Here is a 19,414-nt window from a genome sequence, read left to right on the forward strand (position 1 = left end):
TGATAACTCATATATAAACAAAAATCCCTTTCTTCACATGACAAGCTTTCTTATTTTTTTCTTCTCCAATAGGAATATTTCTTTCAAATTTTCATAAGTTATTTCTCTATTCTCTTTTCTTTTTCTTTTTGTTTCAAAATATTGTTTGGGTGATGATCATGATTGATTAGGGGAATTGTATATTGGAAGACACTATGTTAGGAGGTAGCTGTCAAAAGGCATAGTATGTGGTGTGTTGGTAGGATGGAGTTGGTTGTTGAATTGATAATCATGATGGCGAGTATCATACCTTTTCTCTAAGGATGTTAGTAGTGTGCAATGAAATTTTATGGATATTTTTTTATTTCTATAAAAGGTGAGAAAACTTCATGAAATCTCAATGCATTTGAGTATTTATCACATGCAAGAGAAGTTTGAGAAAATAATATAGTTATGTGAAGTAGAAAAAATTGATTCACAAGAGTAGACACGTAAAAAGCCAAAGGAAATAGAAGGGGGAATGGGGGGATGAAATGAAGAGGATAATTTAAATCAAAGCAAAAATAAAGTGGTTAAGGAGATGTGATCAATAAGCGATGACTACTATCCAAGTCAATTTATCCCAAGATCAGGAAGATGAGGGAGAAGAAGACCCTAACTTGGTACAACTATTAGTAGAAGGTGTGATGAAAAGAACAAAATTGAGGGAAAAAGTTAAGGAGACAAAATATCTAGATGCAAGAGTGTTGTTAGAGGGAGTGGATGCAGAAGATTAGCCACCTATAGAAGAGACTCTATCAGAAGTGGAACATAGATCCTTGGTGAGGCTAGTAACAAAAATATGGAGGAAGGAAAAGAGAATTTTGGGGCACATGACATAGATCCCTAAAGAAAAAATGGGTGAGAAAGTGTTCTCTACATTTGGGTGATTCCAAGCAATATGGCTTGACATTGTGATACGAGTGGTGAAATATGCATTAGTGGTGATAGGAAAAGAGCTAAAGAAAGGACTTGTAGTTGAAAAAGAGGGGGGCAACAAGGTAGAGAAAGACATAGAGTTCTTTGAAGGCCTCATTGAAAGGGCTCAAGAATATGGTGCATGGATGAAAGATAAGTGACTAGAAACAATGTTATTTGTTGAGCAAGCACGAGAAGAGACTGCATAAGTAGTAGTGACTACTGAGAGAGCTATTGTAGAAAGAATTTAAAATGAACTTGTTATGTTATAGTGGCAAGTGGAATCATTTAGGGAGACAAAGATGCATACCAATAGTTTAGCATATAGGTCACAAGAACAACTAAATGTGCTTGATGCACAAATTACTTGATACTAGAATTAGATGACTATGATGAAACATGAGAGGGAGTCAATGAAAATTATAGTGAGTAGATATGAAAAGGAACATGATTGCACAAAGGAAAACAACTATTCTAAGGGAAAAAAGATTGTGGGTGGAGATAAAATATATTATGGAGAAGTCTATCAAACTTACATGAGAAGTGACATATTATATGGGGTTATATCATTAGGTGATCCCTTTGGGGCAAAGGAGATGAGTTTTGCATTTGAAGAAGTAGTTCATAGAGTAGATAAACACTCTCTTGAGGTGTGACAACATCCCAATTCCTATGGAGATAGCCTGGATAGGCACAACAATGGCTCTAGAGGCATCATCATCTGGGACTATACAAGAGGGAATGTCCCTAGCTAGAAACCCAAATTTCCTACCTCCATGAGGAGGAGCTCAATGAGCATGTGTCTTTTTTTTTTGCAGTGTGCTTTATTTTGTTTACTATGTCATGTGGAGTTGGTTGTAGTCAAATGGTCATGTCTTGTTGTTTGGATGGTTTGTAAGTAGTTTTGTTTATGAAATAAATAAAATTTTTAGTGGATTTGATTGGTTGTCCATCATATCAAATGTCTATCTTAGATGAATAAATGTTGCACCATTGTTACAAAAAGTATTTGGAGAATATTAACTTTGGACCTCATAATGTTATCATACAAACCTAGGCAAGGTATGCAAAACCTATCCCAAAGGAGTAGCAATTATAGACAAACACCAAAAAATGTGAAAACATTTGATCATTGGAAAGAAAAATATTTGCAAATACTAAAATGAAGCAAATGAAGATAACACTCAATGATTGCATTTGTTGGGATATGAATATTTTTGGGCTTTGAAATTTTATAAATGTTTTGGATTTTTTTTCTAATGTTATGGATTTTTATGGTATATTTGGAACTATTTTAGAATGGTTTTTACTTTTTTTTAGGCTATTTGGATTTTTTTGATAGTGTTGTTGAATTTTGGTTGTTTACAAACAAGTTAAGGCCAGAATAGCATAGGCATATTGGCTGGAAAACTCATTTGAAGAACTAAAAAGGTGGCAATTTGACCTTGAAAAAGCTACTTAGGAGCCTGAAAAGGGCACTTGGGGCTAGTGAAAGGGAATTGGGAGTTAAAAAAAGGCGATTTGGCCTTAAAAAAGGTGCTTAGGAACCAAAAGGGTGAGTTGGCCTTTAAAAGGCACCAAGGGGCCTAAAGAGGTGCTTGGTGCCTAAAAGGACACTAGAGTGGCCTAAAAAGGTATTGGTGGTCCCAAAAAGGGTGCATGTGCCTATCAAATGGTGCTAGAAAACCTTAAAATGGCATTTGGGCCTTGAGAAGATGGAGGAAACCATTACAATGTCCTTAAATGCTACTTATTCTATGCCATCATTATCTGCAAGGGTTAAGGGTTTGACTCAGCTTGTGCTCTTCCTCTTGCCTTGCTTCTTATAATCAAGAATTAGTCCATCCTTCTAGATTTCTAGCAACATCTCATTATTCATTCCTCTTTGTGCTTGCTATCAAATTTTCTCCTCTACTTTGTACTATTGGAATCATTTAATGGAGATATTTTAAATTTCCTCTATTGAATTTTTTAGGTAATTGATAGATTTTATCTGTAGGAAGCACAAGGAATACAACTCTATATAGGACGATTGTTGTTGTGATTACAAAATTCATGGCATACTTGGATGATGATGAAAGAGTGCTATAGATATTTGTGGCAATCTATGCATTGCCCAATTTTTTGTATCACAAGATTAATCTTAGGAAAGCATAGATATATTTTTTAAAGAGTATTGATCAATCATGGTCTTTGCAACATAAATAAGTTTGGAAATCTAGCTTGATTTACATTAATTAAGGCAAAATGTATGATAAGGAGTGCAGGTCCCTCCTCTTCACTGTCCATATTGTGTTATATTTTCCCAAACATGGAATTATGTTTCAAGGCAAAACAACATTGCTTCTTAATCACTCAGTCTATTGGGTGCTATTCACATCTTTGTGGAGAGATATTATGACAAGGCTTCATGAGATGTGACAAATGGAGTATAAAATCTTTGTAGGACAACATTGATATATTTTTCAAAAATAACCATAATATGTATAAAAAAATTAAATAGGTTCAATATAAGGCCTCACTATTTATTTCATATAAAACTGGTCGAGGGTTGCAAATTTGTCTAGGAGGAACAATTGTAGATAAATGCTAGCTTGACATGAAACCAATGGATCATCAATTTGAATCAATAAAAATACTTTATGCAAAATTAATCAACATGTTTGTGATATGTTTTTCATTATTGGCTTGTTTTTTTTGTTTCCTTTTGGATATTTTAGACTATTTTAAAAAAATTTACTTTTGGGATATTTATGAATTATAACTAGATAGATATCATAAGCAAATCATTGGGGAACTCATTAAACTAGAACCAACATAAAGTAAGACTCCTTGAAAATGGAATACAAAAATTTATTTGGATGGATTTTGAAGAAAAGAAAATGCCAATTAGTTTAAAATGAATAATTCCTTGTAAAGACTAGAAGGTTCAGGGATTAGAATAGTGATATTGATAGTATAGTGATGTGATTTTGGAATACCCTTGGAAAATGGGGAGATGAGGGACTAAAGGTAGGGAGAGATGTGATGGGAGATAGGGAGTGGTTCGCTAATAGATAATGAAAAAGCTAAGTACACATATCACCTATTTCTAGTTTGTCACCAAGCAACATATCCAAGGCACTTGAATTGCCAAGTTCTCACCATTGGATGCTTCTCTTACTTTACTATTTTCTTTTACTTTTTTTCATATTTTGACTTTTTTTGTTCTTTTTGTAGGATTAGCAGGATTTATTGAGGGGCTTAGGAATATAATTTCTTGAGCTGAATGATGTTGGTGGGATCATTCATTATTTCATCCTCAAGTGTTGATAGCTAATATGCTCCTGAGCCAAAAGATGCAATGACCACATATGAATTAAGCCATGTGGGCTCAAACTTGTCCTTCTTTTCTTGATCTATCTAGACTTCTATATTTTCTTTGAGGGAAATATCACCTACTTGAAATTATAATAGGTGAACTTTCCTATTGAAGTTGCACTTGAGGAAATTTTGATAGACCATGAGATGGTCATAGGTCTCTTGCCTTTTTTCATGAAGTAGACCTAGATGTGTGAGTCTAGCTACTATATAATCATCATCAAATATTTTTCCTCACAAAGAAATATGTAAGGATGGGAGTTCAACCTTAATAGGTAGTACTAATTTGGCACCATAAAATAGGTAGTATGGGTTGTACTTGTGGATGTACAAAATGAAGTGAGGTAAGCCCATAGGGTAGGGTTGATTTTTGGATGCCAGTCATGGTCAAAATTATTGACAACTTTCTTGAGAATTTTTAGTTAGGTTTTATTAGTTACCTTAGCATGATCATTACATTTTGGGAAGTAGGGGCTAGAAAAAGGGTGGTGAATATGGAAGAAGGTGCACAACTCTTCCTTATTGAAGTTTTCAAAGTTACTTCCATGGTCTGTGAAAATGGTGGTTAGGATACCAAAGTGGTAGGTAATGTGATATAGGATAAATTTGGAAACTTGAACTCCTATGGCCATGACAAGTGGGACTACTTTTACCCAAATAGTGAAATAATAAATTGTAGTGATTATCCACTTGTGTCCCTTTGAAGAAACAAGTGTGATAATACAAATAAGACCAAACCCCCAACATGAAAATGACAATGGTGGTGCAATAGGTTGAAGATTTTGAGTTGGAGCTCATATCAAATTTGTATATTGCTAATGGGGTAGACACCTTTTGACAAATTCACAAGCATCATGTTCTATAGTAGGCCAAAAGTATCTAGCTCTAAGTATTTATTTATCTAGGTCTATACTGCTCATATGAGCAGCACAAAATATGGCATGTACTTCTTTGAGAGCCATCACATCCTTGTTTTGGTCTAAACACAAAGAGAGAGTATCATGATAACTATGATGATATAGGGTGTTAGCTATGATAATGTACTAGGATGCTCTATGAATGAGGTTATGGCATTGGGTTCTTATGAGATGGGGAGATATGATATCATTTAGTAGATAAGAATGAATTTCATGGTACCATGGGAATTGGGGACCAACCAAGACACATACCCATATTAATTCATCATTCTCATATGTGGACTTGTGTAGCTACTTGACTAAGAATTCATACTATGTAGCTTTTTGAGGGATCTCTAAGAGTGAACTGATAGTATTCATGGCATCTATTAGCTTAGTTTTGCAATCTTGGCACTTGCATGAATTAGATATGGGTGAACTATTATTTTAACTAATCTACACATTCCTTGTAAGGCTAAAGTTTATCATCCCTAGTTTCATACTCATCAAGGAATTCCTTGATAATTAATTGTGAATCTCCAAAGACCTATAGCTCTGTGATGTTCCACTCTACTACTATTTTTGAGACCTCAAATAGTATCTTCATACTATGAGGTGTTGTTGGTGCACTAGAATTTAAGCTTGAAAGAATTAGGAATGTAGTCACCTTGATGAGTGACAAAAATTATAGTAGTTCTAGAACCATGGGAAATATAAGATCCATCAAAGTATAGTTTCCATGATGGTTGTTCCTTTATCAGGCAGAGATGTTCATCTGGAAATTCCATAATGAGAGGTTGACCAGCAATGAAGGGCACATTGACCAAGTTATCTACTATAGCTTGTCCTTTAATGGCCTTTATGTTGACATATTGGATGTCAAGTTCACTAAGAAGCATGACATATTTGTCTAGTTGACTTGTGAGTACTATGTGTGATAACATATATTTCAAAGGATCAATCTTGGATATAAGCTGCATAGTATGACTCAACATGTAATGGAAGATATTCTAAGTGGCATAAACCATGACTAAAAAGTTATTTTCCATGGGTCTGTAATTAAGCTCATACCCAACTAGAGTGTGGTCAATATAGTAAATAGACCTTTCTTTTCCTTTGTTGTCAAGTTGTGCTAGAACACCTAGTGCTATTGGGGTAGTTATTATGTACAAAATCAATGGTTTCCTAGCAACTAGTAGAACCAAGATAAGTGGGTTAGTTAGGTATTCCTTGATCTATTTAAAACTGCACTGGCAAATGGGATCCCACCTAAAATTTTGGTCCTTCTTTAGAAAGTATGTAAATAGTTGATACTTATCTAATTGTTGTAAAATGAATCTTTAGATTGATTGCATATTCCCTTGGAGAGAGCTAAGATGTCCAAGTATCTTAGGAGGAGACATATCCATGATGTCCTTGACCTTTTTGGGGTCAATCTCAATACCACAATAAATCGTAGGAGCTTTCTAGATGTAACACCAAAGACACATTTCTTATGGTTGAGCATGAGATAGTACTTGGCCAACTAATCAAACACTTTCTCAAGGTGAGATAAGTGATCAAGAGCATTAAGAGACTTGACTAGGATGTCATCAACATAATCCTCAAGAGTTTAATGGATAAGATCATGAAAAATGACTTTCATGGCTCACTGATAGGTTGCCTCAGGATTCTTTAATGCAAATGGCATCATGTTATAACAAAATGTTCCCCAAGGGTAGAAAATATTGTCTTTTGTTGGTTTGCCTCTATTATCTAGATCTGATTGTACTCAAAAAAGCCATCCATGAGAGATAAAAGATCATGACCTATGGTAAGATTAACAATCATGTCTATATTTGGAAAAGGGAAATCATCTTTAGGACAAGCTTTATTGAGGTCTCTAAAATCTTTGCAAATCTTGATGTCACTAGAGGTTTTGGTGATAGGTGCCATGTTAGAGATCTAGTCTGAATAGTTAATTGGGTTTATGATATTTGCATCTAGCAATTTTTTCTAACTCCGCTTTGGAATGCATCTTGTAGAGATTTTGCTTGACTAGTGGTTTAACTTGTGGATCTACAACCAAATTGTGTACCACTAACTTAGGATCTAAACCTGACATATCTTGATAGGACCATGCAAAGAGACCAATATTTTCTTGAAGTACCTTAATGAGAAGGTCCACTTGTTCAGGTGGTAAAGATGTTACAATATTTATGATTCATAGTGTCTCTATTAAACTGATTTTGATTGGTCTAGCTTACTCTATTAGGATTGATGAAACTGTAGACCAAAGATCTAGTGTGGGAAGGATGAGATATTCATCCTCAGGTGCCTCAAAAAGGTTTTCATTGTTGAATACTACTTATATTTTCATTTCATTTTTTTAATGATCTAATCATTCCCTAGAAGAGTTTTCACTAGGGGATACTTTTTCTTTTCTTTTTTTCTTTTTGTTTTCTTTCTTTTGTTCATTTTGTGACTAGAGATTTCCTCCTCCCCAAAATAAACTTTTGGATCCAACTTGTAGACATAATCTAATTGCAACAGTGGCTTTTTGTGTGGTTTTTTAGCTCCCATGAATTCGAGGGGTACATGATCCATAGAGAACTTTTCAACATGGATAAATCTTGGTTGGGCCCAATCAATGAGTTTGGGATGAGTGAGGGGTAAGTCTATGAGGTTATTGGATAGTTGATAGAGCATAGAGACTCCTAAGATAATTTCATCAAGGAAAATCTCATCATAGGCTTTCTTTTCAACTTCCTCAGGGATGTCTTCAACATCAACAAGATTGTTCTAGATATTTATAAAACCATGACCATCTTTTGTGGTGCATCTAGTTGTAGGGAGTACATAGCCTAAAAATTTATTTTTCATCTCTTTATTTTCTTCTATATATTTTTGGATGCATGATTCCTCATGACCTAGACCACCTCCTTGTTAATGCCTTTTTTTAGTAGCAAGGCGACGTGACTATGGATATTTCTTTTTGAAACAGTCAAGGAGTTCTTCACCTTTTGGAGGTGGATCTTTGTACAATCATTTACTAATATCAAGAGTTATTTCCACTCCATCATGGATCCCATTAGCAACAAATGTGGTAGTTTTAAGTTGTTTGAGTTGGGGAGTTGTGTCTAGCTTTGGCCCTAGATAGGTTGGGCACCCTTGAATATGTATGTCAAGAGGTAGAGCACCAACAAAAAAATCATTTGAAAGACTATATTCCCCACAACCATGGAAAGAGTGGAAGCTAAAATGGTATCTCAATGATGACAAGTGTCAAAGGAGCTAACCATGGTGCTGCTAATATCAGTTTTAGGACAATGATTTTCATAGGAGACTTCTACCACATTTCAATAAGAAAAGGGTTCATGTTTAGTGTGGATGGTTATCATAGTTTGATGATGTGGAAATTTTACACACTAATGATAAGTAAAGGGAACTGCTTGCATGGCATGAATCCATGGGAAATTGAGGAGTATGTTGAAGGGAAGATTCACTACATGACAAATTGTCTCTTGAGTGGTGGGGACAACTTTGATAGGTAGAAATATAGTTCCTTTGGTGGTCCTCTCTAAGTTGTCATAGGCTTTGATAGTGATGAACTCATTTAGAATATCTACCTTAGTGTATCCTACCTATTTGATGAACTTTAGGGTACATAGTTTTAACATCGACCCATTATCTATCATGACCCATTTGAAAGAAAAGTTGAAAATCATGATGATGATGTGAAGTGGAAGGATATGATCTGGCTTGGAGTTGGAATATCAAAAGGTTTGAAGGACAAGGTGCATGATGCAAAAAGGTTTCCTACCAAGTTTTAGAACATAGTGGTATTGATATTAGTGGGAACACAAGACTCGTAAAGGGCATTGTCAAGGATTTCTTTATAAATGGGACTAGTACATAGAATATCTAAAATAGAAATTTTGGTTCATGTGCTTCCAATGTGTTCCAAGATATTATACCATGGTCATGATGGGGGTTTTCCTGATGAGGTAGTCATAGATGGTTTGGCTATGTTAAGTCAAGTTCTTCTTGTAGTTATTTCACATTGGTTATCTAGGCCTTTGATATTTATCACATTTATAGAAGACTTTTTCTATGATATGAAGCTAATCAAATTAATATAGTCTAAGTATGCTGATGTGTAGTTCTATGATTTATCAAAATTATCTCTTGATTTGTTTTGCACATTTTTTGGTTTGTTGGTGGTATTAGGAGTGACATTATTTATAGGTGTTTTTCCTGTGTTCTTAGCATGTGGAGGAAATGCATTTTGATATATTAGTAACCCTACATTTGGTGATGCTTGTGCCCCCACTTTGATCTCCTTTTGGTTGATGAGATCTTGTATATAGTCTTTGAATTACATACATTTAAAGGTGGGGTGCACTTTAACATGCTAAAATTTGAAAAACTCATTTTCTTTATACCAAAACACCCTTGATTGGTTGTGCTCTAATGGTTTCATTTGAGGATGTCAGATAAGATTATCCTTGGCCAATTTTTCAAAGATAACATCAAGTGGCTCTCCCAAAGGGGTGCATAGTTGAGACTTCCTTTGGATAAGTGGCCTTGTCCTAGCAACAATAGTAATTGTGTTGGCTTGATTTTGAGTGTTTTAGAGTGCTTGTGTATCATGCAGATTGTTTTGTAGTGGAATCTATTGGAATGCATTTTGATAGGTTGGTTGTTTTTGTTGGGGGCTTTTTTGATAGGTGGCATTTGGTGTATAAGGTGTTGCTCCAACTACCTAAACATGTCAACTATCTATGGCACTGTTAGTGACTATGTTCTTGTTTTTGTTTCAATTCCATGGTTTATCATGGTATTTCCCCCACTCTTGAGTGTTCTTCTTGTAAATTTTAATAATCCCATCTTTGATAAGTTCTTCTTCAATGCCCATGCCCTTTTTTTTAATATCTTTGTATGTTAGGAGGAAATTCATTATCATATGATGAGGAAGATTTAGATGAGAGTTATCAATAAATATTTTGACAAGGTGATCCTCTGGGATGGTGCAAGAAACTCAAGTGGTAAGAATTTTCCATCTTTCTAGATAATCAACAAGGCCTTCACTTGATTTTTGTTTGGTATAAACCAAATCAACAATGGATAATTTAGTCTCCACTAGGTGGGCATATTGAGCTACAAAGGTTTCTAAAAGTTTTACAAAAAATTTAATGGTGTCATAGGGTATTTGATAGAACCATCCCAGAGTAGGACATCCTAAGCTTTTAGGTAAAGAAAAGTGAGAAATACATCACTATAAGCCACTTATTGGAAGTGCATGTAGAATTATTTAACACAGGTGACAAAATCTCCCTTTCCCCTAAATTTATCAAATTTAGGGACCTCAAGATGTTTGGGAAGAGGTATAATTGTTATTGTTCTATCAAATGGATATGGATAGAAAGTTTCAAATTTGAAAGTCTTGGTTTTTGTTCCATATTTGAGTTCTTTGAGATCATTTTTCATCTCTTCCCATTAAAAATTAACATGTGGTGTGGTTGGTGCCCCTAGTGTAGGGTATGCAATGGATGATGTAGGTTGAGATGGATAACCTTGTCTTTGATAGTGTGATGGTTGGAATATAGGTTGTGTGACTATTGGGATAAGAGTTATGGTTTGTGGGAATGGTTTTCGGGCATATAGTTGCACCTACTAGGTAGATAGTTCATACTAGCATTGCAGTTGGGGTGTATATGTATGTGATTGGTGTTCAAATGAATAACTTTGCTTAGGTTCCTAGACATACTTCTAGTGTGATGATTATGGTTGGAAAGGTAGTAGTGGAGGAAGTACATGGGGTATACTCTAAGAGTGTACAACTTTCCTAATATATGTTGGTTTTTCTCCTACTTGAGAAAGCAACTAGGTGTTAATGGGTGCTAAATAGTTGGTGTAAGGAATGGTTCTTATGCCTAGTTATTGTAGCAGTGGGATTGGTTGGCTAATTCCTAGGGGTAGCATAGAAAAATAGTTGGTGATGGGTGGTAATGAGTAGATTGATGGTGGGAGGGATTGATGTGTTTTGAACATAGGTATGGATGAAGTATTAAAGGGAAAACTTGTGGCAGGTCCTTGTGCTTGCCCAAAACTCCAAGGTTTGAGGGAAAATGAAGTAGCAATCTCCAACATCTAAGGGAAAATGAAGTAGCAATACTTTGGCTAGTGGTTAATAGTTTGATAGTGATGTTGGGTGAGATTGAAGATGAAATTTTTGACCCTAATGAAGGCATTCTTGTAGTGTATTGAGATGTGGATTGGATGTTTTGTTGGGTAGAATTGGTTGTGGCACTAGTGAATGGATGTCATGTGGAAAATGGAGGAAGGGACGACATAATATTGCTAGATAGAAAAGGGATGTATTGAAAAAATGGGATAGGGTGATGGAAATATTTTTGGATGTAGATGGTATAGTTGTGGTTATTTGGGATGTGGTGTGGATTAAAGATTGAGTGATGATGGGATGATTTATTTGTGGGATAGGAGAACTAATTTAGTTTGAGGCAATATTTGGATTTTTAGGCTCTATTTGTGTTGATTGATATCCTCCACTTAGTAAAAAGAGGGGGTCATGAGGTTTAGATGGCCCCATAGGTGGTGGTGTACATCCAAACAAAGGATGTGTATGATCTATAATGTCAATGGGTGGTGGTCTTCAACAATCAAAGGCATCAATATCATCCCTAAAGAAATTTTGCATGATGGTCTCTCTATTTTGATCTATAATGGTATTAACAATGGTTGTGTGAATAGGTTAGTTCATAAAAGCATCTACATCCAGTGTAGGACCTGATTCTTCTAGATTTTTTGGTGGTAGATCATGTGGTGTTGAGGAGACTGTGGGATATGATTATGTACCAGCTGAACTACTACGAAGACTAGGATCCATGTCCTTCATCTTCCATATTTTATTACTGAGACATGTGGTAGGTGGCATGCAATGATAGTTTTCCTAAGGAGGCAATGCAAGGTGTAACGATAAATGGATGGATGATTTTATGAAAATGCTCTGAAGTATATCACAACAATGATGCAAGGATACTCTAGGATGTACAAAGATGTATAATATATGTACAAGGAGGATCCTATGTCTAATGATATGATGCCAAATTGATAAAGATGACTTTTTCCCTATGGGTAAGCTTGAGATATGAGGGTGATGTCAACTCTAACATAGACTGATGACCTTTGGGAAGACAAAATAATGATCAAGTGTGGAGCCCAACCTTTTTCTCAAGGTGATGAGGGACACACATTAAAAAGCTAGATTACCCCAAATAATGCTTAGTTAATGAATAACCAAGATAGTGTGATGGATGTAGGATATAGGGTATATAATTCTCAACAATGGGACACTAAGTGTTTTAAGTATGATGGGGATGGTGTAGGACTTTGATCTATGATGTGTGATTTAGATGGGTTTGGATTTCTAAAACATGGTCAAAGGATGACAAAATTAAAATGCCTACGGAGAATAAAGACCTATATGAAGACCTAAATCTATGATGGATACCTAAGCTATGATATGATAAGTGTAAAAAAGTGTGTGGAAGAAGGAGACCCTAGTCAAAGTGGGTATAGCTAGTGTAGTCAATAAGGTTGTGATTGACTCCATGTCTTAAGTTTAAGTTTTGAACTTTATGGTCCCACTCAATTTGTAAAGGAACTTCAACACCTTCCTTCTCAATTTGATCTAGTTTGGCAAGCCATAGATTAGGTGTATTCTTTTTATGTTCTACTTCTATCTCTCTATACACTTTTGTTTGTGAAAGCTTGACCTTTTTGAACTTGGTTTTCGGTTGCTCTAACATAAGGTATTCTGAATAGGTTTATCACAACTTTTGGTTAAGGTAGTGGCTATGCTAAGTATACCTTTCACTTTAGGTTGGATGACATAGATCTCTTGGATGGAAAATAGGGTCTAAGTAGGTAGGATGTGGTGTTTGAAGGTAAGGAATGAAGTAGGATAAACTAGACTTAGGGTTGTTGCAAATAGACTTCCTATCAATTGTTTTTAAGGATAGTAAAAAACAAGCTTTCTTTGTTTTGAAGGAAATAGTGAATTTTTATCAAAAGATGGAGTAACAACTTTTTTTTTGGAAGAGGTGAAGTAAAAACCAACTAGATCTAGAGTTGTTGTGAATAGACTTGCTAACACCTTGATTAGCATCTCAAAAATCCCCAAAATGAATGCTTGACTATGGAAAATTTTATTTTATATTTTTTAGTTAGTTTTTATATATGTAAATCAAATTAGAATTTCTCATATCATACTAAATACAATAGATGAGAGTTGATAGGTGTAGATGCCAAAACTCACTATAATCAGAAAAATGCAGTTGCCAAAATAACATTTACTAGGAAAACAAAACATAGACGCAGACACCAAAACAACATAGACCATAAAAATTGGAGATGATAGAACTACGAAGATGAAAAAACTCAAAATTTTCAGAAAAAAATAGATGCAAAAACTCGTAGTTACTAGGAAATCATAGACACCAACCTTATTATTGTAGGGAAGTCATAGTGTGAATCCAACAAGTGCAGACAAAAAACTACTTACATAGATACCAAAATAATGGATATTATGAAACTTCAATATGGAGATGAAAGTACTTTAGAGATGAAAAAATGATGGAAATGATAGTGTTGAGATGACAAAATCTTAGAGATGAAAGTATGGAGAAAAAAACAATTTAGAGAAAATAGTATGGAGATGCAAAAATTTAGAGATGACAGTGTATTTGCGCAAATGACACTATGCATAAACACAATGGATAGGTCACAAGTTTTTTCTAGATTTTATTTTATTTTATTTAAGGATATACCTTCTTCCAAAATGTGTCCTCCAACCTACACAAGCAATCCACTTCGCAATGCAATCAAACAACAAATAACATTATATTGTTAGTGCAAAATAGATTAAAACATATGAACGAATGACCCATAGTGGGGTTCCAATGGGTATCCCAAAATGTAGAGCTATGGAATTTAGTATGCTAAGAACATCAAATCTAATCTAATATTCACAACTAAATAACAAGAAGTACATATAATAAAATGAAGGGAACACTATGGAGGAAGGAAAACCAAGAATCGTAAGCTCCTTGAGTGTAGCCTTGATAACTTTGATATGTCTAGAAATTGAGGGATGTATGCTTAGATGTGATCAAGCTTCAAGTGTTAGGTTTGTGATCAAGTTTGGAGATGGCTAAAAGATTCAACAATGGTGGTGTGTGTGGATTTTGACATGGTAAGGATGTGAATGGATATGATGTGGTGGTTGATGGAGCATTATAAGTTTGTATTAAAAGATGATGATTTGTGAGAGGGAAAGGGCTCAATTTATAGGCTAATGGGTGGTTTGATGGATAATTGAGATGCATGATTGAAGTTTTGGTTAAGGAGGGATAGGATGCAAGGAAGCAGGAGCACATGGATTGTGCTTCTTCAAAGCTTTAGCCATGTGACAAGTGTCACAAGGGGATTGGATAGTCAAAGTGGATTGTCAAATGGATTAATGAGGGAGGAGTGTGTAAGAGGGATGTAAGAAGTAGTTAAGGGTCATTACGACATATAAAAGCCATAAATTCTCTTAGATAGGAATATAAAGAATAGGGATGACTTTTGACTTTGGTTTGGGTTAGAAACTCTTAACACATGCTTAAAGTTGTGCTCATGTTTAGGAGAGAGATTTGGCTTATCTTAGGATGGGGGTTAGGAGGTAAGTGGCTTAGCATTGATGGGATGGGTTAGTTAGCTACCTAAGCAAGGTTAGCAAGGGTGAATGAGTTGGTTTTGGATTTTGGGATTGATTTAGGGTTTTGGGATTGATTTATTAAATGTTTTATTTGATAAATGGGGATGTGGGATTAAATCAATAATATTTATTCTTTTAGTTAATTTAATAGATGAACAGGGATTAAATTGATAAATTTATTTTGGTTTATCATTTGATTTTATGAATTGTACTATGCTTAATTTAATTAATTAATTAACTAGGGGATGAAAATTAATTAATTAAATATAAAATATTTAATCAATAATGTCTTAGAGGATGACCAAATATGATTTCTTTGCGATGTAATTAGATTTAGGTGTCTACAAATGGAATAATTATTCAAAGGAATCATCTCATATTAGTCCTAGTTAGCAAGCAAGAAGATCAAAATCAGCATTTAAGACACATTATGATCACCAAGGTGGATGATAGCTAAAATAATGTTTAAGACCTTACCAAGAAAAGTCAAGTTACAAGACCTATCTGAGCTCAAATGTAGATGGCAAGTTTGGAGTTCTTACTAAGTATTGATGAAGTATACTAAGTTGAAATGTATCTATCGAGTTGATGAACTTAACTGAGCATCTTATGTCTATTGAGTTCAATAGGTTGTCACTGAGTTGGCTATCATACTATCCATTAATGACAACTTAAAGACAAGTTTTTCGTTAAAAGATGAAATCAAAAGTTTATTCTTCACCATGAATTTTAGATAAAATAGAGAAAAGAATTCCTAATCCACTGAGAAATTCAGAGTAATTAAGCACAAAGTTTTCAAAGGTTTTATCGATCAATTACCAAGCACAATGACATCTTCGTCCAATAGTAAAATCAAGGAAGGATCTGAGATGTTGGTCAAAGGTGTTGAGCATTAAACCTCGATGTTCAAACTTTATCTAATGACTGCAAAAGAAATTCCTACTGGTGCACATTTATAAATTCAACCTAAGTTTTTCTTAATTCATGACATTAGGACATTTTACCATTGTTCAAAAAAAAAGAACTAGGAACCCTAGAGATGAACCAAGCATTTGAGGTGTTATGTGTGGATGGAAGTTTATGACTTGAGCATAAACATTTGGAAAGAAATAATTTAACCCATATTTTAGATATGGATTTCCAAATCAAATGGATTAGATTCATATAAACTGGGTACTAATGAAAATCCTAAAATGGTAAGAGTTGGCAAGGTGTACAATGCTCTGGAAAGGGAAGATATGCTTAAATTACTCACTGAATATAAGGATTTCATTTCTTGGAGCTATGAAGAGCTAAAAACATATGATCCTAAAATCATTATGCATGACACTCCATTAAAGTTGGACACCAAGCCTTTTTGATAGAGGCAAAGACTTGTTAATCCTATTATTGAATCCTTGATAATAAAGGAAGTCAAGAAGTTCCTTGATGCCAAGATCATCTTTCCCATACTCCATTCTACATGGATGGCTAATTTAGTCCTAGTGAGGAAAAAGATAGGAGAGATTCATCTTTGTGTGGATTTCCATAACTTGAACTTAGTGTCTCAAAAGGACAATTATCCTTTACCCTTACTGGATGAAGTACTACAAATTATCAATGGATCCAAGATGATGTATTTCTTGGATGGATATTTAGGATATAACTAGGTAATGGTTGAGGCAGAAGATAGGCTAAAGACTACTTTCATGACTAAATGGGGAACTTTTTCTTATAGATGAATGTTGTTTGGGCTAATTAATGCAGGGGGCTACATTTTAATGAGCCATGGATGAAGCTTTTAAGGGATAATAAACAAGTGTATATTCATCTACATGGATGACTTAAATTTCTTTCCAAAGGATTGAAGCACTCATATTATTGACTTAAGATAGGTATTCAGTAGATGTCATAAATATGGCATATCACTCAACCCCGGGAAATGTTCGTTTGGAATTACTAAAGGAAATTGTCTTGGCCATATCATCTCTAAGGCTAGAATATCCATTGATCCTAATAGAATTGAATCCATTCTGAAATTTTCACCTCCTCACAGTATAAAAGAACTTAAATATTTCTTTAGGATGATAAATTTGGTACAAAAGTTCATAAGCGGATTTTTAGAAATAGTTTTCCCCCTTAATGATGTACTCAAAAAGGGAGCAAAAATGGAATGGGTTCCTTAGATTAAGAAATCATTTAAGGATATCAAAGTGGCCCTTTCCATAGCCCTAATACTAGTGAATCCAAACTATAGACTACCTTTCAAAATATACTATTTTGCTTTAGGACATTCATGTGTTGGGATTCTTACACAGAAGAAGGAAAAATAATATGAAAGGCCTATTTCCTTTATGAGTTTCCCTCTAAAAAATGCTAAGTTAAATTATTCTAACCTTGAAAAATAGTACTTTCCTTTAATCAAAGCAATAAATAAATTCCACCATTATATACTAAGGAGCTAGGTATATGCAATTGTGCCTAATCCAGCATTTAAGACATTACTAATGTAAAATGAAATGGCTGAAAGGCGAGAAAAGTGAATGGTAATCCTTCAAGAATGTGATTTAGAAATTCAAACCATGAAGTTGGTAAGAGGCCAAGGATTATCAAGAATGATAGTAGATAACTAGATCAAAGATGAAAAGGAATTTAGATTTGAAGGTGGAATAGAGGTGGGATATCAAAATAAAATTGTAGTATCACAAGTTGATATTAACCAAGGTATAATAACAGATGTCTGGTACCAAGATATTGTTTACTACCTTTTGCAAAATCAATACCCCAATTAGATGAATAGTTCATAGTGTAGGGGACTCAAAATGAATGTTAATCCTACATGCTACATGATAGGAAATTATACAAAAGGAACTATGAAGGGATTTACTTAAAATGCTTGGGACAAGAATAAGTAAATGAAGTTTTGGAATAATTCCTCAATAAATTTAGTACAGGACATGGTTCAACAAAAGCTACTACTCATATGATTTTAAGATCAGGTTATTTTTGGCCTACGATCTTGAGGGATACTTTTGAACATGTTTGTACTTGCCACATTTCTCAGACTAGTGCTAATAGAGAAAGATATCCTACAATGCCATTAAAACCAGTATTTGAGGTGCACCCCTTTGCAATGTGGGGGCTAGATTTCATTGATCCACTGAATCTACCATCATCAACTAGACATACATTTTTTCTCACTACTAATAATTAATACACACGTTGGATAGAAGATGAGACTTTCAAAAATTGCATGGAAAAGGTGGTTATGGATTTCTTGGAGGAATACATTGTTACCAGATTTGGGATGCCATTATTTCTAGTTTGTGATAATGGATCAGCTTTTGCATCAGTATTCATTACTCAATGGGCGCTATAAAATCAAGTTATTATCAAGTTCTCTTCAAACTATTATCTACAAGGAAATGGTGTAGTTGAATCTACAAATAAGAACTTGATCACAGTAATAAGATGATTGTTGAAGGAAAATCCTAAAGACTAGCATACTCAAGTCAAATATGCGCTATGGGAAAATCAAATCAGGGTCAACAATGCTTTGGGAAAATCTCCATATCTTCTCAATTATGAGCAAGGGATAATATTCCCACATAACCTTAGGATTCATGTATTGAAATTCATGAATGTGTATGCTAAAGATTTTGACATGGTTCAAATTAGATTGATGAATCTTGTGGAGATGGACAAAAAATGGATAGTTGCTTTGTAGGATATGGTGAAACATCAAGTGGTCATCAAGAGGTTGTTTGACAAGAGGGCCATGATAAAATCTTTTAGAATATCTAACCTTGTTCTACTTTGGGAAAAAGGAAAAGAAAAGTTGGGCATCCACACTAATTTTTAAGCCTTGTGGATTGGTCCTTATCAGATCACAAAAATTCTAGGAGGAATACTTTTAGGCTAAGTTATTTACAAGGGGAATTGGTTGTGTTGCCAGTCAATGCGCAATTCCTAAAACATTACTTTGAGGCCTAAATGCACATAAAAAATAGTTCTACAAGTGTATTTATTTCTACAAGTGTGTTTATTTCTACAACTGTGTCTTCTTTCAATGTAACATTAGTCTAGGGGTTAGGTGCACTCAACATTTTATCTTGATTTATCTCATTAAAAAATAATTTTGATTTCAACTTTTGGGAATAGGTATCTTTTTATCAAAAAATTTAAATGATTTTTTTTATTATACCAAATAAGGATCAGATGATACTTGCAATAATATAGGACTTTCTATCTTGAATTCAAAATTGTAGATTGATGAGTTCTCAACACTTTGCAAATTTAAAGATCGATTATCTTAGGCATTTTCGAACCAAGGTTGATGGTAGCAAAGTACTATCCAAACCCTATTAGTTCAAACAAAAGGTCCTTCTTGAAGGAATTTCTAAGATCATTGTTTGGCATGATAGTTTCCAAAAAAAATTTAAAAGAGGAATGCAAGGGATGTCAACTAAAGATTGAATAT

Source organism: Cupressus sempervirens, chromosome 2 (genome assembly GCF_028749045.1).
Source record: "Cupressus sempervirens isolate cs-2001-9-10 chromosome 2, ASM2874904v1, whole genome shotgun sequence".
NCBI lineage: Eukaryota > Viridiplantae > Streptophyta > Pinopsida > Cupressales > Cupressaceae > Cupressus > Cupressus sempervirens.